Genomic DNA, 26,542 nt, shown 5'->3' on the forward strand with positions numbered 1-26,542 from the left:
GGAACAAGAGAATCATTGATATTTTCCAACCCCACTCCTTCAAGATGCCCCAAAGCCAACTTCCAATTGTCCAAGTCTCTGATCTCTGATGAATTTCTGAAGGCAGTCTATGGAGATGTTCGATTGCTTCATAGACAGAAGGTGAATTATCAGGAATGTATATACAGCAGCTGGCACCGAAGATGCGGCATGCTCCTCCACGGTCCGCAAATACCACGTCTAGGACCATGCGATTTTGCAGCATAACCAGACGGACCGCTTGGAGCTCAGCAGTGTTGTTGGTGAGGATGCCAGCAGTGACGTTCAGGGCAGTCCCTACCGCTTGGGACAGATATCTGATGGCTCGGCTGTTTGCCATCAGACCCCATAGCGGGACGAGCCCTTTTGCTGCATCGAGGAACTGCGATGCGTCAGAGTCTGCTTGATCAGTGTCTTTAGAACACTTTTCTCGATGATGCTCTGCAGGGGCTGTGTAGGTTGGGGGCAAAACATAGGCGATGTAGCACGTGCCCCCCCAGTTTCTTGGGAGCCAGGTGTAGGCTTTGGTTCCACAAACAAAGTACATATTGGGTGATGCAACAAGCGCTGGAGGGTTGGCAGTGTTCAAAGTCCTTATAATGCTGCAAGTGCTGTGACCAAAATTCTTAGTCCCACGGCCTTCAATGCATACAAAGCCAGAGACGTTCACCACAGATAGGGCCACAGTCAGTGTTGCAGCAGTTCTTTTCTTCAGGTAGGAAAATGTGGCTCTGATAGGATTATTCAACACTTGTATTTCCACTCGTTCTTTGGAGGGGACATTTATCGGGAATGTCGCATTGGAGGTGTGAGGGCAGAAGGGGGTGGCTGTTCTTCCGGTTTTGTTTAGCCAGAACTCGTAGAACTGGGCGATTGTCCCGTCGGAAGTGGCATTGTCTTTGTAACTTTCTTGTAGGAGTATCATCGAGGCAAGGTAAGATCCGTGAATAGAAAAGGGCGAAGGGATGAAAGGGATGGAATGTTCAGTGGCATGTGGTAACAGCCCACAGACCCAACAGTTGGTAGCATTGGTGGCAAGATTGTGCTGGTGCAGCATCTGCACGAAAGAATTATTCCAGAATTATTTGCGTCGTTCTCGGAGATGTGGCAGTAGTGATACCAGGTAGTGTTCTTTCTTGGTGGTTGGTTGCATGGTGGGTAACAATGTTCTGTATGCAGGTGCATTCTCTTCAATGATCCAGAATGCAACCATTAGCAGGAGACAGGTGAGAAATGCGGCTACAAGTACAATTGTCTTTGTGCTGTACAGGTTAGCAGTCTTGGGGTCTTTGCGGCGGCTTTGCAGGTGCTCAGTTTCTTCCATCATCTTCGAGGAGCTCAACAACTGTTAAGACCACATACTTTTGCCTGGGGCTTTTCCTAGTAGCGTTGGTTGACTGTGCTACCGATATGAGACCTTGACTCGGTTAGTGGCCTGGTCGTTGGAGCACCCTCCTTTCGTCGATCTTAGGTTGTACCCTTCCTTGGATGGCACCGTGGGGTCGGAAAATTCTGATAGTTCGAGGGTGTCTTCTTGTGGATAGCAACTCAAAGCTGGTTGGTTCTTCGTGAGTACTTCCTCTTGCACCTCCACCTCTTCACAGGTTGCCAGTGTTGGAGGGACTCGCTTGCAGGGATGAGAGTGCAGCCAGTTTCGTTTTCCTTCCACTCGGAGGGCCGCTTTGGTGGGGATCAGGACTTGCCAGGGGCCCGTCCACCTAGGCTCAAGACTCTTAGTTCTTTGGAAGTTGCGAATCAAGACATAGTCGCCAGCTTTTATTTCATGTCCCGGGCCCCTGGATACGTCCGGCAAGGCTTGCTGCACCTGTTAGTGTATAATTGTTAGCTCGTTCGTCAATTAATGCAAATAATCCGACATTAATAAGTTCGGGACATTGTTAATGGAGGTGGGTCTTGGCGCCGCCCAAATGCTCATAGGCCTGCCGAAGACCACCTCATACGGGGTCAGTCTGTGTTTGGTTGAGGTGGAGCGCATCGATAGCAACGCCAGTGGGAGGGCGTCGGCCATTTCAACTTGGTCGTGGCAACTATTTTGGCTAGTTTTAGTTTCAATGTTGCATTGTGTCTCTCTACCAGGCCCGCTGATTGGGGGTGGAAGACGGCATGGAACTTTTGTTTTACCCCCAACCCTCTCAGTATGTTCTGTATCACCTCAGCTACGAAGTGAAGGCCGTTGTTGCTCCATAAAATTCTGCAAAGGCCGTATCGGGGGAAGAATTCTTTCAGCAATGCTTTTGCAGTGGCTAAGGCGGTATTGTCGCGGGTGCGGTTTGCCTCCACCTATTTGCTAAAAGCGCACACAACCACCAGAACGTATTTTAGACCATGGCATCTCTCTAGTTGGATGTAATTCATTTGAAGGATTTCAAAGGGGTGGTCAGGGACTCCAAACCCTCCCTGTGGTACTACTGTCCCCTTCCCTGGGTTGTGTTGTAGGCAGACTATACATTGTTGTACTAGGCGCTTTGCAGATTGTTATCTTGACATTATGCCATACTCTGGTGACTAGTTCAATCATGGGGATGGAGCCCATCCCCATGATTGTGAATGTGCCATGGTCAATATGGGGATGAGATAGGCACTGGGTAAGAGCCATTTATTTCCGTCTTTAGTTCTCCAGCAATCTTTCTCGTCTTTTAGTCCCACCCTTTCCCACTCGGTCAGTTCGTCTTGTGTGCCTGTAGTCTGTATGTCCCTTACAGTGGTCCTAGCGTCAGTCCATTGTTCAGCTTGTGACCTGGTCACATACATTCGTGTTGTAGTTCTGTCTCCTGCCGTGGCTCGGGCAGTAACGTCTGCTAGTGCATTTCCCTGTCCAATGAGATCAGTCACTTTCCTATGTGCTTGGCATTTTATCACTGCTAAGTTCTTGGGGAGGAGGACTGCTTGCGACAAGGCGGAGACTAAATCTCCATGCAGGATGGGTGTACCGTGTGAAGTCAGGAACCCACTTTCTTTCCATAAGATCCCAAAATGGTGTACTACCCCGAAGACATATTGGCTGTCGGTGTATATGTTAACTGTCGTGCCAGTTGCTAAGATACATGCTCGTGTGAGTTCTGCAGCCTGGGCTGAACGTTGGGGAATACGGGCTGTTTCCAGAACGGTTTGGGCTGTGGTGACAGCGTATGCAGCTGAGGTGGTGCCGTCGGGTAGTTTGATGCACGAACCATCCACCCATAGTTCTCCATCTGGTACTAGAAAGGCGGTGTCTCTGAGGTCTATTCTACTCTTTGTTTGTTTATCGGTTAGTGTCACACAGTTGTGTAGTGTAGTCACGCTAGGATCATTTTCGGGTAGGGGTAACAGTGTGGCTGGATTGAGGGTGGTGCATCGCTTTATGGTAATGTGCGGTGCTAGCAGGGTCAACTCATATCCTGTCAGTCGGGCGCTAGTCAAGTGTTGGGTTTTGGTCTGGTTTAGTAGCGTGTCAACTGCAAGGGGTACTAAAACAGTGACTGGATTGGAGAGCACTATTCCTTTGCTCTGGCATATTGATACTGCTGCAGCTGCCACAGTGCGCAAGCACGCTGGCAGTGCTCTGGCTACTGGATCGAGGGTGGCAGAGAAATATGCACAAGGGCGTTGTTTGTGACCAATTGATTGTGTTAGGACAGATATGCACATCCCTCCCTCTCGTGCGTGTAGAGGAAGAATGGTTTGGAGTAGTCTGGAGTTCCTAGGACAGTGGCTGAACAAAGGGCATTGCGTAGTTCTTTAAAGGCTGACTGGCATTCAGGGGTCCAGGGGAGAGGTGAGGAGATGTCTTTAGCTAGGAGGGAGAGAAGGGGTTTGACAATGAGGCTAAAGTTCGGTAACCACTGTCGGCAAAACGAGGTGAGACCTATCAAAGAGCAGACTTGCTTCTGATTCATGGGGACTGGGGTGTCTAGAATTGTCTGGATCCAGTCAGGCGTGAGTTTCCTCCCTTCTTTTGATAAAAGGTGACCCAAATAGGTCACTTGTGATTTACAGAACTGCAATTTCTTTCGGAAGACCTTGTTACCATTCTCAGAAAGAAAATGGAGTAGTTTGATGGTGGCTGTGACGGCTATTGGTATGGTGTCTGCTTCTAGAAGGATGTCGTCTACATATTGTATTAGTGCCACTCCATCTGGCAATTGTATGGCGTCCAACTGTCTTTTAAGCTCCTGGCTAAAGATGCTTGGGCTCTCAGAGTACCCCTGGGGTGCTCTGCAAAATCTGTACGAGCAAGAGTTTAGGGTGAATCCAAATAGATAGGGCTGCCCTTGTGTATAGGTATGGAAAAGAACGCATTTTTGAGGTCAATCACAGTGAATGTGGTGGCAGTAGAGGGGATTAAGTTCAAAATTGTTGTGATGTCGGAAACTACTGGGTATTGTGGTACTACGATTTTGTTTATCTCCCGCAGGTCAATGATGAAAAGGTAGGCTTTTCCGTCTCCCTCTCCCTGTCTCTTTACAATCGGTAGTATGGGACTGTTACAAACGTTGCTCACTACTTCCTCTACCACCCCTGCCTCTACCAAAGAGTGTATGATCTCTGTCAGTGCCTTTCCACCCTCCGGCGATATTTTGTATTGCGATACCTTTGGTAGGGTTGCGTCCTGTCGTATTGTTAAGTGTACTGGGTCAATCATCATTCATCCTACGTCGGAATCAGCCCTAGCCCATAAGTGTGATGGCAAATTGTCAGTCTCAGAGATGGGAAACATGTGCTGAGAAGGGTTTGCTCTATAGCGCTGGCGCTTGTCATACAAGATGACACACACTCCATCCGGTGAGCATCTGATAGTCGCATGGAAGTGTTTCAAAAGTTCGAGACCCATAATGGCGTCAGGGGTGTTAGAAGAGAGGAGGATTGTTGTTTCGACGATATTGTTGTCAAGGTTAAAAGGGATTGGTCGGGACAAAGGGTTGGTGGAGGGCATACCATCAAATCCTATTGAGTTCACATGTGAGCCAGGCAAGGGTGCCCTTGGAATCAGTCGTTTGGATAGTGCAATACGTGTTGCTCCTGTGTCTACCAAAAATGGCGACTTTGTGCCCAGGACCTCAGCGGTAACATAAGAGCATTGCTGATCAACATAGAGCTCGACTGGATCCCTCCCTTGCCCCAGGCTCTCCTATGCAAAGTCGTACGTATTGTCATAATCTGTCTGTTGGTACTGATCCTGTTTGGGATGGTCTAATGCGTTCACTCTTCCTTGTCTTTCCACACTTGCTTCACTCTAGTACCCTCTCCCACGTCCTCTTCCTCTCTGTCCACTTGCTATTTACCTCGCCCCTCTGCCCCTACCAGCTCCTAACAAAGCCGGGCATTGGGATTTCCAGTGTCCATATTCTTTGCAAAATGCACATTGATCCTGTCCTAGGTCTTGGCGTCCTACATATGATGTTGATAAATTGTTTCTAGGTGGCTGTACTCTAGGGGTATTCTGCTGGTATCCTCCCCTATATTGCTCCCTTCCTGTATTCGCCCACTGGAGTTGTGCTATCATCACCCTTTCCTTCAAGTCTTTCTTTTTCCTTTCTGTAGCCCTGTCATTTTGTTTTTCTGATACTCATAGTACTGGGCCATTTGGAGGATGGCCGCCGGTTTAGATGCTGCCCAACTACTTTCGCTGGCTTGTAATTTCTGGGATACCTCTGGCAGTAGTCCTTTGACGTAGTTCTGCACAAATAAGAGGTGTCCGGTTGCAGTGGACATGTCTTGTCCGCTGTAATCGGAGAACACTGTTTCAAATCTGGAGAAATATTCTGAGACATCCTCTTGTGGTTTCTGGCGGCACGCGGTTACTATGGACAAGTCTATCTTTTTCTCTGGGATCAGCGTTTTCACTTTCTGCACTATTTTATCAGGGAGGTCCAATATTGCTTTAACCGGTTTTCGACCAGGGTTCCGCTGTTTATCTAGTGTGTTGAGTTGTTCCCAGGTATGACCAAGCAGTTCGGTATGGTCTACTTTCTTAATCTGTTTCCTCACATCTGCTGGCAAACATAACCCGAAGAACAAGTCTATGTCGGCAAGTGTCATTATTGTTGATCCCAAAGCGGTACCTAGCTCGGTGTAAAAGGTGGTGGGTTTCTTTCGTAAATCCGGCAAAGATTTACGGAACGTCAAGATTTCCTGTCTGTCCCATGGCTGATACACCCAATTGTAGACCACCCTTCCTCTAGCGTCTTGATGGTTCATATCGTCATGAGTCCCTTGTCCTCTAGGAGGAACCCAATAAGGGGAAGCTTCTTTTATCAGCATTATCTACCGGGGGTCCTGCTATTTTAGATGTCCTGTCCTTATCTATCCGTCCGTTTCTATGAGGTGACGGAAAACTTCTAGTGTGGATGAAGAGAGTTCTGTCACATAGCTGTCGCCTTCATCTCCGGTGTCTACCTTTCTATAGAGAGCCACTAGACGCTCGGGCCCTACATCCTGGTACTTCTTTTCATATGTAGTAAGAGTATGGTAACAGAGACGTACAATAAAGTATCGTTTATGTTTTTTTACATAGGAGTTGCATATGTCAGTTACATACTCTTCTATCTCCTTCCTATCCATGAGGGATTTAACTATTTTATCGATGCCTGCTCACTCATTTTTACTTAATTGCGGGACCCTGGGCACTCCTTTTTCCTTTGATCCTACTTCTACTACTGTATCCTTTGAGGAGGCATTTGGTGTGAGTGACTCGGTGGGAGCAGAAGCGGTGGTGACCGAGACGATCGTGCCATCTCCGGCTATATTTTGGGGGTCCTGGCGTTGTACTATGGGATTGGTAGGGGCGTAAGGGGGTGGCATGTATATGATTGGGGGACCTAATAATAAATCATCATCTACCCTTTGTTTTGCTGTTAACTCGGGGTAAAGAGTCGAGGGCATTCTAACAGAGTATTGACCTGATATTTTTGATTCTTGTTCCTTTTTATCGGTTTCTTTTTCTTTTAGTTCTTCTTCTAACTTTTTACAGGCTTGGTAAGCTGATTTTCGCATTTCTTTATCTTGTCTAGCTTTGTCTCTTTTCTTTTTTTGAGCTGCCTCTTTTCGCCATAAACCAAAACTGTCAAGCATGGCTGGTGTAGTTTTCTTTTTGTAGAGAGCTAATTCTAACGTTTCTATTTTAGCGGGATCGAAAGATCCCGTCAGTGGCCACTGATTTACCTGGTCCTTCCTAGTGTATTTATGCCATAGTTTGCTATAAGCTACGGTGGCTAATCCATACTTTACGTACATGTCCTTGTTAGGGGTGTCTTCCGGCAGTGCCAGCTGACTGACCTCTAAGAAAGGGTCCGGTCTAAAACAATTACAAAACAATCTAGAGAAAACAGGCATGACGTATTTACCGGTCAAAATGAATATCTCAATCAATCAATTTAGACAAAATGTCTGCATTACCTGTCCTTCGCTGTCTGCAAAGAGAGAGAATATTCCTATTCTCTGTTGTTTGCAACCAGGGAATGTCTCAAATAACTCAATATCAAAAAGGAATACTAGTATTTTGATCAAACTATTCAATCAATCAACCATATGGACAGTTCTTCGTCTTCCCCTTCCAGCGCCTGTTGTCCTCTCACTCCAACAATCAATGCGGCGTTCCTCTAAGGTCCCAATCAGAACCGCAGTTCACTCGAGAGAGGTCCGTTCGGGACCGGTGAAGTTCAGTCGATTGGCAGCTAGACAAGGGTCTTCTCAGGCAGGTATACCCCAATCCTTTAGACGTTAACTCCATTGTTAGGACCTCTCTACCGGACCCACATGTCACTGATGGGCCCTCACGTTGGGGCGCCAATTTGTGAAAAGCAGCGAGTCTTCTAAGACCCCAAATGCTGCCCGGTACAGGGTTCATCTCTAATTCACTTTGGGTTCGCTATCAAAATAATGAGGCAAGCGCTGGAAACTGGCAGACAAGAAAAAGGTTTATTTCTCATGAGGAGACCACGTCAACTGCAGACACCGGGATGCCTGAGGGAGGTGTTCTGCTGGTAACTCCTTTGGCTCTTCCTATTATACACGTTTGACACAATGCATTTGTTTCATCAACATGGTTACACAAGCTTGGAGTCCCCGCCCCGGGCAGGTTGCCACACAAGCCCAACAGTAATTCTCTTCCCACCCAGGTCAAACAGACAATCTTATCTTGCAGCTGGACCTTGCTTCAGGGTCTAAAACATGTGAGACCGGTCAGATCTAAGAGTCCGTTCTGTTGATAAAAACAGGTCCCATTGTTGGTAAAAACAAGTCTTGCTGTTTGCAGTGCAATAAATCATGTTGCAAGGGTCTTTTTAGTGTCTGGAACCTGTTTGTGTAACTAGGTGCGGTGAGGGGTGGAGTGTCCAAAGGTTTGCCTGCAAACAGAGATGAATGGAAAAACGAGTTTGTAGCAGCAAGTGGCGCAGAGGTTTGTTGTGACAATAGGGTTTATAGTCTCCAGCACATATATCGGGTTTGGTCAGAGGGGCAGAGGGATGCTCTTAAGGGCAGGGTGAAACAAAGGTGACCAACAGAGTACAAAATGGCTGTGATGGATTAAAATGAGTGCAGCTTATATGCACATAGAAATTTCCACCAGACAAGATGGCGCAGGCAATGTTCATGATTGTCATTTTGCTTTTAACAAGGGAATGAAGGGAGAGCTGCAGTGACCAATGACACAACGCAGCCCCAGCAGCCAGCGCTCCGCTTCATCTTAGACTCCATGTATTTCCGGCATCTTTACATAACTATTTTTTTTATATTTTTCATGTAAATGTTGACACAGAAAAGAACATATCAAGTAACCAGGAATTGAATGAAGGAACAGCAGACGAGCTAACAGACTGGATGCAGTAGTACCGCGCTATGCCCTGTTTCTCTGTATGGAGCTGTGAATGGAGCGGTGGATACCGCACCCAGTAGAAAGCACTGCACCTGACAATCTGGCCATTTACCGCCTGTCGTGTTACCACTCAAAACACAGCGGGCTGTGAAAGGGACCCACAAAAGTATGACCAGAATGGAGTGGGGTTCTTCACGGGCACGTGAACGGAGTACTCGAGGCACAAACAGGATTTTTAAAGGGTTCTACGGTGTCAGAAGAATGGTACTTTTGGAAGACTGGAGAGGAGGGGCTTTGCCCCCTCCTTCCCCTGCAAAAATCCAATAATTCCAATAATTGATGAAATGGGGTGATGCACTTGATGGAGAGATCTGTTATTTGTCTAGTCACAGTTTTGACTCATGGTCGCTATACTGGAGCAAATTCATTGCTCATCAATTGAAATTATGATATTTAAAATAAGCTCTGCTGCTAAAACCTTTTGGAAAGGAGCCCTAGTTTATCGCCCTCAAGGACCTATGTTGGGCTTCACCCTATCCCTTCTGGAGGTATTGGCACCACATTTTAAAGCGAAAGAAAACTTTATTCTTTTGGGAGATTTTAATATTCATGTTGATATCCCTTCGCACCCAGAAATCCTAACACTATTAGCCGATCTCTCCACCCTGGGCCTAGAAATGAAGAATAAGGGCCCCACACACATAGGAGGTCATACATTGGACATACTCTTTTCCAACTGTTCCAATATACAATGCTATCCTGCTACTCAAATAAGCTGGTCTGACCACTATTTAGTTGAATTCTCCTTACTGGGTGTTCATAAACCCTCCCATAAGCCACCTCTCTCGCCAATTTGGCGGTGACAGTGGCAAGAAAATAACAGTAGAAGAGCTAGAGAGAGTATGGAAGAGACCCATCTTCACTGAGACAGATAGTGTGGACTCAGCTCTTTCCAAACGTAATGACTCCCTCATAAAGGCAGCCGATATTCTAGCACCGTTAAAATTACATTAACAATATCCCACCTCTAAGCAAGAAATATGGTACACCGAAGCACTTAGAGTAGAGAAATAGGGATGTAGAAAGATTGAGAAGAAATGGAGGAAAACCCGAACTGAGGAGAATAAGAAGGCACATCAAGAGGCCCAATCGAATTACTATTAAAATATCAGGCTGGCAAGGAAGAACAGTCTTATCCAGCAACTTGATGAGGCAGGCAATTCCTCTAAGGAACTTTATAAAATACTACAGGCCTTTGTAAAACCGACAGCTTGTGAAAGCTCGGACGAGTTTTCCCAGTCTCTCTGTGATGACATCTCTCTGTTTTTTGAGAATAAAATAAACTTGATCTATGACAAAATCATGAAAGCCTCCAGCCATATGAACAGTACTCCTGTTCCATTCAAATCATCCACACTCGGGTACCATTCATTTACCACTTTTCCATCAATTAATGATGCTGATTTTTCCAATCTTATCAGTCATATAAAATCTGGGTCTCCGGATGACTTTTTTACCAGTCAAAATGATTGTTCCCTTGAGTACCCTGATTGGATCTGAGATCAAATTTATACTAAACCTCTCTCTCAAGGAAGGGTGGGTACCTATGGAGTGGAAGAAAGCGGTGGTGAACCCCATTCGTAAGAACACGGCACACCCATGGACAGATCTTTCCAACCTCAGACCCATCTCCTTCTTGCCATACTTCAGCAAGATGGCCGAGAAACATGTAAACACCTGTTTGTCAAAATACATCGAGGCAGCGGGGGGTCTGGACTCCTCTCAATCGGGGTTTAGACCTAATCACAGCACCGAATCTGCCCTCCTCTCAGTGACCGATACGATCCGGATGGCACTCGATGGAGGGGGCTCGATGATTCTAGTGCTGTTAGACTTGTCCGCTGCCTTCAACACGGTGTCACATGAGATTCTTCTTGGCCGCTTGCGGGAGGTGGGTATAGGGGGTGTGGCCCTGTCCTGGGTGGTGAGTTTTCTCACAGGCCGCTCACAAGGTGTCAGATTGGGCTCCCTCCATTCCATCTCCAGGGAGCTCACCAGGAAGTGCCACAAGGCTCATGTCTAAGCCCTACCCTATTTAATGTGTATGTGGCCCCCTTGGCTGACAATGTGAGAGAATACGGGTTCACCCCGGTGTCCTATGCTGACGACACCCAGCTTCTGTTCCCTTTCCAGTCCCTCACTCCAGCAACAATAAAATCTTTTGCTGATGGTATGAGGGCGGTCTCAAACTGGATGGCTACAAATTGCCTCCAATGCAATGTAGGCAAAAACAGAGGTGATGGTATTGCTACAGTGTCTAAACGAAGCTGGGGTCACCAAGACAGCATTAGGCTGGCTTAAAGCCTTCCTCCTGGGCCGTAGCTTTCAGGTCCAGAGAGGGGCTTTCCTTTCAGATAGCATTGCTCTTGAACAGGGGGTACCTCAGGGCTCTGCCCTGAGTCCGACCCTGTTCAATTTGTACATGGCTCCTCTGGCAGATGTGGTTCAATCGTATGGCATAAATCTAGTATCGTATGCCGACGATACCCAACTGCTCATCTCGCTATCCCAAGCCCCGACCTTAGCTGCAACTAATTTCAAAAACTGCATGCAGGAGTTGGCAGGTTGGATGAACCAACACTGCCTAAAACTTAACGGCTCCAAAACAGAGGTTCTTGTAATAGGCGGTAGCGACTCCAGCTGGACTCAGGAATGGTGGCCTTCATGTTTGGGACCTTTACCCACTCCTGCCGTAGAAGCCAAGAACTTAGGGGTTTGGGTTGACCCTAGACTCTCTTTTGACAGTCATGTCCACAAAGTGGTAGGGAAATGTTTCGGGGTGTTAAAAACCCTAAATCGTACTCTTGACCTCCTTCCACTAGAGGCTAGACGTACCTTGACCCAATCACTTGTCACCTCCCGTTTTGACTACGGCAATGTGCTCCTCTTAGGGACAACTGAAAAGAACAAGAAAAAGCTTCAAGTCTTACAAAATACGGCAGCACGGCTAGTCCTTAAATTACCCAAGAGAGCTCCTTCTAAATCCGCCTTGGATGCCCTTCATTGGCTTCCCATCAGGAAAAGAATTCTCTTTAAGGCACTGCTCATTAGCCACAGGATCATCTCAGGGACAGCTCCTGACTATCTCACAGACTTAGCTATACCCTATGAGCCAATTAGAGCTCTCCGCTCAATGGGGAAGGGTCTCCTTAAAATGCCTCGCGTAAAGAAGGCCAGGATGGGTGGTCGCTCTTTCCGCGCTCTGGCGGCCAAACACTGGAATACCCTTCCCACGCATATTAGACTAGCTGAAACAGAAACCAGTTTTAGGAAAAGCTTAAAAACCCACCTGTACACCCTATGATTTTGGCCTCCTTCATCCAGCTACTCTCTCCACAGCGCGGGGACACGCCGGGAAGGCGTCACCAGGCGCTTTACAAACTCATTTATTATTATTATTATTATTATTTGGAGAGGCTCCGCTTTTGCGGTCCCCAAAATGGTGGCCTCTAGATCTTGGGCCAGTGCCGAGTCCAAAACAGACTGTAAAAAATCTTGGTGTGCGTCTGGATCAGGCACTGGTGCTTAAAGAGCATGCTAATCAAGTCGCCGGTTTGTGTTTCCATACCATCGGACTTTTGCGATGCGTTTTCCCATTCTTGCCTGATTATCATCGAAAGACTTTGGTCCAGACCCTGGTGGTCAGTAGACTGGACTTCTGCAATGGCCTGCCCATCTCAGCCAATTAGGAACATCTAAATCGTTTGCAAGTGGTCCAGAATACCGCAGCAAGATTGGTGCTTAACGTTTTGCCTAGGACTCCTTCCCGCCCGCTTCTGGACAGTCTTCACTGGTTGCCTGTTCGGCAGCGGGTTAAATACAAAATCTGCTGTACCATACATAAATGTCTTTTTGGGTCAGGCCCAAAGTACTTAACGGACAAGTTCATCCCCTATAGTCCTGGACGCTCCTTGCGTTCAAGTAATCAGCAATTGCTTCAGGTCCCCAGTATTAGAAGGGTAAGACAGTGAGGGCGCACCCTTTCCTATAAAGGTCCCATTCTCTGGAATTCACTTCCACTTGCCCTAAAGATTAACTCCTATTTCCAATCCTTTAGGAAGTTCCTTAAAATCCTTAAAACCCACCTTTACTCAACCTCCTAACCTGCTGGCAATTAAATTATTCAGCTATCAGTGTAACATCTGTATCATAAGCGCAAGCGCGGAGATACCCCTTCAGGGGTTGAATCCTGCGCTATACAAGAAAATAAATAAATAAATAAAATAAATGGTTAAGTAACATAGAGGGTTAATGTTCCCTCTGCAAAACACATCGAGTAAGATACAGATCACATATTTGTATCTTATGTAGATAGCTCAGTCGGTTACTACTTTTGTCAATGAGATCCTTTTGTTACTTGGAGTTCATAAGTTATAATCCTTCTACGATAGCACTTTGCGCTACAAGCTGACATCAAAGTGCTGCATGGAAATTGCAACCATAGATTTAGAACCTTATCCTTTGTCCTCAGTCTCTCGTTATTCTAAGATTGCTAAAAAAAGGTTTCCTTGTGTAGTAATAAAGTGTTATTAGTATAGCACTCCCAACCATTGTGTTACATTTCAAATCCCGAGGTTATGGGGTGGATTTATTAACGTGTTGTCCTGGTTTGCATCACAAAAGTGACACACATGTGGTGCAAAGTGTTGTTTTGGAGTTTACTTTGTAGCACAAATTCTGAATTGTGTTGGAAAGTAGCCCTAAAATAACACAAAGTAGCACTATGCGCTACTTTTCGCCAAGGAGGTTCACTGTGGGTGGTGCATGGATGTTCCTATATACCCACCCATGGATTTTTTACGCTAATCCCTATCTACTAACTTTGGTAGAAAATGATTTCCATAAAAAAATGAAGCCTCCCTGAGGCAGGCGTAAAGTTGGAGAAAAAAAACTTTGCTCCACACCCTTCCAAATTTTCATGGGTGCTGCACCATACAGCTCACATATAAACTGGTAAATTATTAAAATTTGTCAAAGCATAGAATATTGTGCCGAATTGATACCCTTCCAATACAAAACCTATTCTTGACATCACACACACATCTTTGCACTATGGTGGAAGGATGCATGCATTGGTGCAAGGCAACATAAGGCACACAAGCGCTAGAGGAGAGAGCAGCAGTACCATATCTAAATATATATGGTGTTGTTGGGCTCTCTGCTTTTCATACAACTCAGCACAGCAACTTTGGTTACTGCACTGGGTGAAAACTTGATAAATCTACCCCTTCGTTTCTCTAACCAAGCACTCTTAACATATGCCTACCAGTTTGGATGACATGAAACTCCTACACCTTGTAGTCCTCATTGCTCTAAGGAACACTTGTATGACTGATTGTTTCTGCATAATGTTTGTGATGTAAAGTGTCCTGACTCTCTACATTGGGATGAGTAGCACTATCAAATAAATAAATGTTATAAAGGGGAGAAGGAGAAATGAGGGGCACTATTGGAGGGTGGTAGTGAGCAGTGGCGGCCGGCATAACTTGTGGGTGGTGAGGTGTGGGTGGGTGTAAGGGGCGAGTGGAGGGCGGGCGTGGGAGGGGGTGAAGAGGCACAGGGTTGCACAATACAATACAATAAAAAATATATATTTATATATACACATATAAACTTACCTTGCCGCAGTGTCCTGCGTCTCTGCTCCTGCTCTCCTGATGGGACCCGAGGAACAGGCAGCCAGAAAGAACAGACTCCCCTGACCAATCACAACGCTGCACTACAGCGTTGTGATTGGTTCTGAGCGTCCTGGTTCGAGGCTCAACCAGGGAATGGGGGCCTGAGCTTGTTCTCAATGCAGGCTGTAATGCAGTCTGCATGGAGAATGCGGAAAGTGCACATGACTAGTTTGGGCGGCCCGAGAGGGCCGGCCAAACAGCCATTGCACACTTAGGAGTGGGCAAACCTCTCCTCCACTGCTCCGAGAGCAGAGCTGCCTCACCCACCTGCCCGCCCGCAAAGGAAACATTAAATGATAATAATCCAAAGTTATTATTTTATATTTCCTTTATTTCACTGCTCAAAAGTAGTGGGGCGATGCTCCCTCGCCAAAGCAGAGGAGCTGCCACTGGTAGTTTGGGAATCTGTGAAGGAGGTAATTGCAGAAGAGATGGTGGGCCGCAACAAAGAGTGTCGCACAGGGCTCCACAAATTCTAAAGTCGGGCATGAGATTTGACTTTGGACAGCAGAAAGGTCCTCTGGCAGACATGAGTCCTGATTTAGAAGAGGATGATAACAGAGATTCTGCCTGATTTCTGTGTTACACATCTTACTTTCATTGTGGGGGAAGGCATTGTTTCTGATGGTAGTCTTACTGCTGGTTCCGCCATGGGGAAGAGTCATGCCACTGACCAGAAATGACTGGACCAATTGCCATAGCTGGTCCAGTGCCATTTCAGGCGGGCGTGCTTCTTTGCAAGACCTCCATGTAAACTGTCAGCTGTTTTGCACAGATGAACCTAAAAATGGTCCAGTTTGCAAGATTAGTTTTTAGGTTTCGCATGCCGAACAGCATTCGCTGTCTGGTTGCTAAAGACCTATTGTGGACTGACTAAGAACTGACAATGGGCCTAGAGTTCACCCACTGCTTACCATTGGCTGACTTTATTATTCATCTTATTTTGTTTGATTCATAATTAACAACTTGCCTTTGTCTTTTTGTGCTTATCCCTTCTATGGAGAACAGCCTCTTTGCCATCCTTTTCCTTGGCTGACTTTTGGTCCTCTATTGCTCACTTTTAGGGAACTATTTTTTCCTTTTTGCAAAAGAACCCCATGAGAGTTCTATGTGTTTTTCAACTCTCTTACTTGTGTGCGTCTTCCAAAACTCTACCTCCTGGTCTCTGTGTGTTTTACTCTTCATTCACAAGCCATCAGTGTTGCTCTCTGATTCGCCTACTGCTGTTTTGTCTGCTTCTTCCCCTGCCTCCTACCCCGTTAGCCATGTTACTCTCTCCCTCTCGCTGTTTTTACCCTCCACCCCCAAGCTGGCTTAGCTTTTACTTTAACCGCGTGCCCTCCCTTTGCTTCCACCCACCCGCATTTAAAATGTTTTTTTTTACCGACTGCTCTAAGATCAGTCATTAAAAACAAAGAAAAAAGCACCAGCATCATTCTATAGGAGTGTGCATGCTTGGTGACGTATTCACACACCTACAGATTAAGATGACCACCAATAGCAGCTGCATAATCGCACTCTTTTTGATCTTTTAAAAAAATCTATGGTAAAATGTATTAGCGTAAGGAATTGGCAAATCATGTAGGTCCCAAATAGAAGACCTGTTGTCTTTGCCAATAATTGTTTAGATGGGTTCATGTTGTTAATCCCACCATGTTGCCAAGTCATGGAATACCTGCTGCCTTGCATATTTTTCCTTTAAAGGGGCTCCTTATTTGCAGGCCTAAACAGCTTTGGGGGTAAATAAGCCACAAGTCTGAGGTAAGAAGCACAACATCAGGCAGGGCAGTCCATATGGCAGTACCTCCTCTGCTACCGGTGACAAACTTGCTGTCCCTAAATTGGGCACAGAGCCATAACAGAAATATGCAGGGGCGTAACTAGACCAAAACTTTGGTGGGGGCTAACACTTCATCCAATGGAGGCGGGGCTAGCACTTCAACCAATGGAGGTAGGGCTAACACTTCAAACAATGGAGGCGGGGATAACACTTCAACCAATGGAGGCGGGACTAACACTTCAACTAATGGAGGTAGGGCTAACACTTTAAACAATAGAGGCGGGATAACACTTCAAACCATGCAGAGGAGCTATCTTTAGAGCAATACAAGAAACTCAATTGATAAATTGGTTTAAACATACAGGTCAAACACCCTCCAACTATTGGAGAGAAAGGACCCCCCTGAGATACTTTTAGGTCCAAGAGGAGGGAGGAAGGGATCAAAAACAATTAGAATGATACCTCTGTTCCGACCTATTTTATTTTAGATTGACCAGAAAGGTTCCAACTATCCAATACCCCACACATTGATCCCCAATTTATTTATCACTTAATTTTATTTGTAGAAACATTTTTCTTCAAGTATTAAAAACTTTTTTATCTTATTATTATTTTCTTTTTTTTGTCTAAATCTTTTTATTGTTATAAACAACGAAAAACAATAAGAGCGTATCAAGTGCAATGTAGTCCAACACATACAAGGAATCAAACAATTGAAAGGTCGCAATGTCGGCAGTCGTTGAAGCGGGACACTGAGACTCTAACACACATTTGACGAATCAGCATTATAAAACTAGCGGAATTAGCCTATATCAATGCGTGCCGCCCACAGGCCCCTCCACCCACAAAATCTGGATATCAAAGATCATTGCACCCCTCGCTACTAAGATCGTAAACAGGATAAAGTACGGACACTTGTATGCAAAAACGGACATATCAAAATAATAGAGCTCGCATTGGCACCTTAATACTGAAAACAGAGTCAGGATATCCAGTAAATAAAGAAAGAAAATAAAATGAAAAAATTCAGCGTGTGCAACACCCCACCCCCCACCCTGCACCCCTGCATGTAGCTTATGCCAGTCCCCAACTAGCAGTGTGCCTGTTGCCCCATCTAATCTACAAATACTCAAAAAAAGTAAGTGGAGGAGGGCCTTCGTAGTACAGGCTCCCGGCCTCTCCCCCCGCTAGTTCTAAGCCTCCCCCTATTACGGATATATTATCATTTCACTATCAAGCGAATCAGGGGATACATTACTCGCCTACACCCGCTCCCGGTAGCAGCATTATAAAGTGAATTCCGCACTGCCACCATTTGAATAAAAGTCTTGAAACGATAGGCCGTTCTCAGCCTCGACCCGTTCGATCAGGTACACTAATGTTCTTCAACCGAACAGCCGCCACCTTGAAAAATTCGAAAGAACAATAGCGAGCCGGAAATATCTGGGTTTTCTCAGTCTCATTGTCACTGGGTCCCATCTAGGTCAATAAGAACCACGGATGTTGTTTAAAGTCCAGGTACACTGAGTTCGGAAAGGGAGAAAGGGCCACCCTGTCGAGCCACTCCTGAATCGTCACATGAGTCATCAGATACATTGCCTGGTGCGATTTACCCTCAGTCGATAACAATATTGTGAGCACTGACACGACCGGGACCTCCAACACCTTGCATTAGCTAATTTGCAATCCAGGGTCTCTCGCATCACTCATTTTATGGAGATGCTGGCTGCCATTAGCCCGGGTGGTGTGGATGTCGTTACTTCTGCAGAGTCATTGAATTGAAGAAAAGCTATGTCACTATTTCCCAGTCCAAAAGCCATGGCTTCCAATTTGTGCTCCAAGGCTTGGGCTTTCCAGTTCAGGGAGAGATGAAGACCCTTGATCGCCGCCATTATAGCCCCAAGCGTAGGTTCAACCCTGGTCAGCACTAGTTGGTCCCCTTCGATAGGGAAATTCTGGTCCGGTCTCGGAGATCCCTTAGATAGGATATGTCGTCCCAGGTCATCCGTTCGAATTATCCCAGACCTCTTGGAGGATCGGATCCGACTCACACGAAAGCCGGTATTGAGCGCCATTTCGTGCGTTCCGTTCACGGTCTATCCTTGGGGCCTTCGGGATAGACCCATTAGAATCAGAAGCGACAACACACGTTTCAACCCCTCTGCATGCAAGGATATTGCGGAGCTGTCTTCAGGATATTCCCGAAACCATCGGGTCGCAGTTTAGACGGTACCAAGCCATTTATATTCCGGGCTCCGACAACCAATTATTCAGCTCGCGTCCGTAGTGTCATTGAGGCGCCCCACTTCGGCGCTAATCCATACGGATATTATCTTATTATTATTTTCATATCTTTTTTTTCTTTTAATACCTCAATAAAGCTTTATACAAAATTTCAAAACTCATTGACAAAATCACAAAAAATTAAACTTGCCCACAATTCATTGATATAAATGCAGAAATACAAATATACAAAAATCATCTCACAACAACATCTCATCCAATCCGAAACATTCGTACTCATTCACTCGAAAAACATTTTTTCTACAAACAAAATTAAGTGATGAATAAAATGTGTTTTTTGGAATCAATGTGTGGGGTATTGGGTAGTTAGAACCTTTCTGGTCAATCTAAAATTAAATAGGTCGGAACAGATGTATCATTCTAATTGCAAACTCCCTGCAACTACAACAAACATGTTTTAATACATTTGCTGATGTTTATAGGTTATTGACAGTGCTCTTTAAAAATGGGAATGAGTGATTTGACAACTAAAAAGCAGCTTCTATATTTATCAATGCAAAGCACTTCAGAACTAGTTTTCAAAAATGATTAGAAGATTAACAGCCTGATTCATCAAAGGTAATTGCACTCGCAAAGGGCCAGATTCCCAAATGCAAAAATCGCTATTACTGAAATCGCATATTTGCGAGGAATTGGATTTAATTAATCTCTAATAGAGATTCCTTAAATGCAATTCAGCAACCATTTAGAAATTGCGAAATCGCAATATTTGGTCGCAATTTACCACCAAGTCTGACTTGGTGGTAAATTGCAAAAAAAGAGTAAAAAGCACTTTAGTGCATTTTTTTCTTTTGCATGTTACACACACACCTGTCCTTTGGACATGTGTGTGCGCAACATCTGTTCAAATGTGCATTTAAGGGGTGCTACAGTCTGTCCTTTGGACACCCCTGCCACTCTTCAAATCGCTATCTTATTTGCGATTAGCAAATTGCTAATCGCAAATAAGGAATACTCCCCATTCATTCCTATGGGCCTTTTGGCCCATAGGAATGAATGGGGAGTTTTTCCTTATTTGCGATTAGCAATTCGCTAATCGCAAATAAGGAATGTGTAGGAATCGCATATTTTTTTGCGATTCCTACATGAATACCGTTTTGCGAGTCTGGAATAGCGATTCCTTATGAATCGCTATTTCAGACTCGCAAAACGGCCCAATGATGAATCAGGCTGTAAGCCCTTTTTACCCAATTCCTACTGTGAAATGACTGAGAGGTCATAAAATATTCTTTATTCCATCTTCAGAAAGCAGCTCCTGCCTGACTGCGGCCAAAAGTGTGTTTTCAGTCTGCTCATTGAGGCGAATATGGAGGTTAATGGGTTAACACAACAACTTTCAAGATCTGTGACTGGTAAGTCACAGATTTCTGAATACATCTTTCTTGCATACTGAGATTGGATAGGCGAGTGCCAAACAATTGGCAATGTTACCAATGTATTTTTTTCTGCCAGGAATCTGTTTTATCTTAAATCAAAATAAAATATTTGTTCTTAGCTCACCACATTGGGTATTTTTCTTATGAAAAGGCTGAACAACAACCATACAGGAAGCCACTAGGCCTAAAGAACTGACAAAAAAGCTAGTTGCCTTGAAATAACTTAGCAAAAAGTTGTGTTCAAGCATGCAATGGGTACAAGTATTCCTTCAAGTTCCAGAACATTTAAAATGTGTGGCTGACAGGCTGAGTCCTGCCAAGAGGTTGCTGCCACAAAAACTGAAAGTGAAACTCTTAATAGCATATGAGATGATAAAAACAACAGTCCTGCTTCGAATGCTGTTCTAAAACGCAGGTAAAGTGTAACTTCCACTAAAACATCTAAGTTATTTTTAAATCCTGCCCGGGCAATGTGCATTATATAATGCAACATCGATACAAATGTCTCAAAAATCCCTTTGAGAAGAATGACCATAGTGTCTATATTGGTTGTTCCTAAATATGTATATTGATTATAACAATAAGCTCAGCCTAGGCAGAGCAAGGGGCAATCTGGAATAGAGCACAAGTGAGACACCAGGCAGAGAACATGGGTACCAGTTTGTCACTGTAGGAGAAGTGTGGCTCAATGGTTAGAGGAGGCAGACCATGAAGCAGAGGTCAGACCCGGGACCAGGGTTCAATTCCCAACGCGGCAGGGTCTTGAGTCCAAAAAATGTCTACGGACTCGATAATTCTCGCTTCGGTGCCTGCTCGAATCACGGGTTCACATTCTGCAACTCCGGGCAATAGCTTGCTTAATCTCCACTATGGCCCCCCGCGGCGGGATGCCTGGCTTTCACCTTGGGGGTGCCCAGTACGGGTTATCTCACAGGGAAAAAACCAGGACGGGTTCCCAAAGCAAGCGCTTAGAGACCGTTGGTGATAATGCGCTATATAAATATAAATTACATTACATTACACTGTAACACTGAGATTCATGGAGCACAAAGCAGTGTTTCCATGGTGCAGCACGTTTGAGTTTCTAACCTACTGTACCCAATATCAGAGTTATGATGCTGTTGACAAACCCAGGCTTAGTTCGAAAGCAGAATAAGGTTTTATGAGTATTTTGTTGCCAAACTACACTAGTTAGAAAGGCCAGGGCACAGCGATACAATGCCTACACAAGGAGAGTGCTGGTGTACTTCCTTTGCATAGACAACATCCCAGAGAGAAACACACAAGCACAAGGCATATGTTAAAGCAAATTCTACATCTGTCTTGCAACAAGCTCTGAGAAAATGATCATAGAGGTATTTGCTTTAGGCGGCAAAGGAATACCCCTGTTAGACACAAATTATATCTTCAGGTTTCACATGGCTGAGATTTCTCTTGGTCTGTCCATGGGTCAGGTGCCAAACACCTGATTGAGCCCGATCCTTATCTCTATTTTATCAGATCTTACCATTTATAAGGATCTCGGCCGACTGGATCTTTTCTATCTGCTGAGTAGTGTAAAAGGGAGAAATCCAATAAAGTCCCCTTCATTAATAAGACTCATCAAATAGACTCAGAAAGATCACTGACTCTGACATTACGAGGTTGACAAAATTCAAAGGCACTAACACAAAATTCATTCTCCTGATTAACCTAATTCGATGCAAGGTAAAAAGAATAAGCAATTCCAAAAAGATCAAACAAGCGAAAATTGATCCAATATCCAAAGTAGTCTTTATCAGATTACGGAAAAGACGCTAATTCTGTTCTTACTCTAACACTAAAATGAAATCCCTACATAACATCCTTCTAGCAAAGTCGAGATAAGGTGTCAGCTTGTGAAGACCTCCTAAGAAGTGCACTCACATTGAAAATGAGTCAAACTTTCTAAGTCTTCATTCCTGAAATTGAACCCTCCTAATGGCTCTCTACCACTGGCGTAGCTAGGGGGGTCGAGGGGGGCGGTCCGCCCCAGGCGGCTCTATTTTTGATGCGACTGCGGCACTGGGGGCCTGTTGCGGCCGCAGCGGCCTTTATAATTTATTTGTGAACACAGAGTCCAGATCCAAATAAATTATAAAGGCCACCGCGGCCGCGACAGGCCTCCAGTGCCGCGGACCTGTTTGTATTAACTGCTAGTGCGCCAGTGCGCCAGCGCCTGCAGTGCTTTCAAAATTGCCAAAAGTCCCACGTTTGTGTGTGGGAGTGGCAGTGCGCTCTGCACCCTGATACCTGCAGTCATGAAGGCGAGCCTGCAGCTATACGTTCCACTTGTTACAGTCGGGCGGGCGGCTAGAGTTAAAACAAGCATTGGAAATGCAATAGGTCTCGCAGCATTAGAGTTAGTGCTTTTAGAATTGTTTATGGGTTTTTTTTGTAAATCTTTAGCATTTTTGTTTCCTGTAGCCAATGCTAAAGAATTGCAAATAAAAAAAGCCCTAAACAATTCTAAAAGCTCTAACTCAAATGCTCCAAGACCTATTGCACTGTGTGAGGGTGAGGGGTTGAGGGTGAGTGAGGGTGAGGGTGAGGGGTTGAGGGTGAGTGAGGGTGAGGGTGGGTGAGGGTGGGTGAGGGTGAGTGAGGGTGAGTGAGGGTGAGTGAGAGTGAGGGTGAGTGAGGGTGAGTGAGGGTGAGGGTGAGTGAGGGTGAGTGTGAGTTAGGGTGAGGGGTTGAGGGTGGGTGAGGGTGAGGGGTTGAGGGTGAGTGAGGATGAGTGAGGGTGAGTGAGGGGTTGAGGGTGAGTGAGGGTGAGTGAGGGTGAGTGAGGGTGAGTGAGGGGTTGAGGGTGAGGGGTTGAGGGTGAGGGGTTGAGGGTGAGGGGTTGAGGGTGAGTGAGTGAGGGTGAGTGAGTGAGGGGTTGAGGGTGAGGGGTTGAGGGGTTGAGGGTGAGGGGTTGTGGGTGAGGGGTTGAGGGTGAGGGGTTGAGGGTGAGTGAGTGAGGGTGAGGGGTTGAGGGTGAGTGAGGGTGAGGGGTTGAGGGGGAGGGGTTGAGGGTGGGTGAGGGGTTGAGGGTGAGGGGTTGAGGGCGAGTGAGGGTGAGGGCGAGTGAGGGTGACGGGTTGAGGGTGAGGGGTTGAGGGTGAGTGAGGGTGAGGGGTTGAGGGTGAGTGAGGGCGAGTGAGGGTGAGGGGGTGAGGGGTTGAGGGTGAGGGGTTGAGGGTGAGTGAGTGAGGGTGAGTGAGGGTGAGGGGTTGAGGGGGAGGGGTTGAGGGTGAGTGAGGGTGAGGGGTTGAGGGTGAGGGGTTGAGGGTGAGGGGTTGAGGGTGAGTGAGTGAGGGTGAGGGGTTGAGGGTGAGTGAGGGTGAGGGGTTGAGGGTGAGTGAGGGGGAGGGGTTGAGGGGGAGGGGTTGAGGGTGGGTGAGGGGTTGAGGGTGAGGGGTTGAGGGTGAGTGAGGGTGAGGGCGAGTGAGGGTGAGGGGTTGAGGGTGAGGGGTTGAGGGTGAGTGAGGGTGAGGGCGAGTGAGGGTGAGGGGGTGAGGGGTTGAGGGTGAGGGTGAGCGGTTGAGGGTGAGTGAGTGAGGGTGAGTGAGGGTGAGGGGTTGAGGGGGAGGGGTTGAGGGTGAGTGAGGGGTTGAGGGTGAGTGAGGGTGAGGGGTTGAGGGTGAGTGAGGGTGAGGGTGAGTGGGGGGTTGAGGGTGAGTGAGGGTGAGGGGTTGAGGGTGAGTGAGGGTGAGGGGTTGAGGGTGAGTGAGGGTGAGTGAGGGTGAGGGTGAGTGATGGTGAGGGTGAGTGAGGGTGAGGGGTTGAGGGTGAGTGAGGGTGAGTGAGGGTGAGGGTGAGGGAGGGTCCACTAGAAACTGTTGATCTATTTCCACCCAACTCTTAATCGAGCCATAAGCAACGATTGGCCGGTAACTATACACTCATCACCTAATGCTCATAGTGCTAGCTTTCTTAAGAAACATTGTATACAGCATCTGGGTCGCTATTTTATAAACGCCCATATGCGTTAAAATAGTTAGAGAAACGTGCCAGGGCATATTGCGCTAAAGTTAGTCCTTTAGTTTATCGCATAATATGCTGCATTATTTGTCTACCCTTGCGCTATAATTCCGACGGCTGCCCCAGCCCCACAGATGTCTACATAACGAAAGCAAAATGTCAACCAGCCTGATGCTGCATACCGTTATCAAATAGGAAAGCAGGATGCTCCAAATTGACGTGAACATTCGATTCATATTTGAAGTTCCCTATGGATTTAAGTTGTTTGGCTTATGAACAGTTCTCGTTGTTGGCACCCTAATAATAATACACCCAAAAAATCATACTAGCCTTGTTTTAGGGTGTCTTCGCTCCGCTCTCTATCATTCTAACCTGAAAGGCAACCATATGTTAAGGCCTGTGGAAAGGGACATCACCTCAGTATACAGTATACTTATACAAGGAAGTAAAGGCCACTATTCCAATTGAGAAAATGCGAGGCATGTAGGGCCAAACTTGCTGTGAACTTATTTAAAGGGGCATCTAACGTATTTCATTTACTGTGAGCACCCAGTTTGCATTCGACAGTGTATGTACATACTACGATCTAATCTTGTTAAGTGCGCCATCATTGAAAATACTTCTGCCTCTAAATCGGAATAGGATACAAAAAGCTAGCAATGCTACAGGCTGAAAGGAGAACGCTGGTTAACAATGCACGTTACCCTCAGATTGTCCCTGGCTCGGACATTTTGTCAAAATTTCTGGTGGTCCGGTGTGTCAATTGAGCAGCGCTTCCCGCTGGGATGCAATACGCGCCTCTGCCCCTTCTATACTTTGAAAGGCGGACAGTTTAGTCGCTTGCATACACTGAGGTGATGGCAACTATAAAAGCATATGTTTACTGTGCGCTCAGACACGAGATTAAAATATATTATATGGTGTGCGCCTGCACTGGCACTGATACCGAGTGGATGTTTTATGATTGATATCGGGCGTCCTGCGCCTTTACAGCATGTACCAAGGACGTCTAGGGGGGGGGGGCAGTCCTTAACCTGTTAGGGTTTTAACAAAAGTTCCCTGGAAACGCTGGCTGAGCTATGCACCGGAAGCACATTGCGCTAGATGAACACACACAATAGAGAGGGGAGGGGGGAGGAGAAATGCGACACGGCGGGAAGGGGAGGGGTCGGAGCGGGTTAAATTAAACAAACGAGACGGAGGGAAGAGAGGGGAGGGGGGAGGAGAAATGCGACACGGCGGGAAGGGGAGGGGGCGGAGCGGGTTAAATTAAAGAAACAAGACGGACGGAGGAGAGGGGAGGGGGGAGGAGAAATGCGACACGGCGGGAAGGGGAGGGGGCAGAGTGCGGCTGAGGGAACTGATGTGCACGCGCTTTTAAGCTCAATGCGCATGCGCATTGAGCTTAAAAGTCACGGGCACTGCAAGGAATCGCCACGATTCCTTGCAAGTTGGGGAAAGAGTGGATAAGTCCCAATACTCTCGCTTGCTCGATGCGCATGCGCATCGACAGGCGAGACCTAAAAAGCATGGCGCAGCAGGCACTGATCTTATTCCTGCGCACGGTGTTAAAATTGCTCTCTGGTAAGCCTAAGTGCGCTTGTGTGATTTCTAAAGCGCAGCACTTCCAGGTAGTGGAAAATGCAGCGCATTGTTTTTTATAATATAAATGTATAAAGTGGCAGGGCAAGGGCGGCTCATTCACACATTTTCCGTACTTTCACGGAAGGCTGGCTGGTGTGACAGCTTCTCTCTCTCAACAGGAGGGTTGGGTCGGTGCAGGGACAAAGGATTGACATGGTCAGCGACTGGCTGCCGCCCCCCCCCCATCTGAGCACACCAACACCTGACACATGAACATGATACCTGGTTATCTTTGGAAGGCGGGAGGCCGCGGGACCTCCCGGCCGTATTTATTAAGATATGAAATTAAAAGGTTTTTTAATTGCATGATCAACAATTTATACAAAAATCAGCAGGACATTAGATACAATATTGTCAACAAGTTTGAGAGGCTAACCTTAACAGAAACTCTAATACAGATTGTTTCCTAACCGAAGCTAACATCCTCATCTTGATTTTTGTATACTACATTTCTGGCCATATGGCAAGGTCGCTAACCGGTGTCAGGTCCTACTAGCTGCGCCTTACCTAGTGATGTGCGCATGCGCAGCCGGTCCTGGTAATTACCCGGTCTACGCCGTGAACTCCATTTACCCACTAAAGGAGGGCCCTTACTCTGCGCCATCCGGTGACGTCATAAGTATGCGCGCGCGGGGTGGCTACCAGCCTAAGGAAAGCGTGACTACTCCAACCCGCGCCCCTTTGAAGCACCAGTTACCTTGCCCCTGGAGTTCTTGGAGTGGCCAATGGCCCCTCCCCCTGGACGGGAACCTCCCATGGATGATGCCCGTCCCCTCAGACCTTAAAATAGCTGCTCACCGGTCATGACCTTACCGCATGCCCCAAACCTAATAAATACGACGACCTAGGAAGAAAAATTCTAATGACAACTACTCTAGCTAAC

This window comes from Lissotriton vulgaris, chromosome 4_1 (assembly GCF_964263255.1).
Source record: "Lissotriton vulgaris chromosome 4_1, aLisVul1.2, whole genome shotgun sequence".
NCBI lineage: Eukaryota > Metazoa > Chordata > Amphibia > Caudata > Salamandridae > Lissotriton > Lissotriton vulgaris.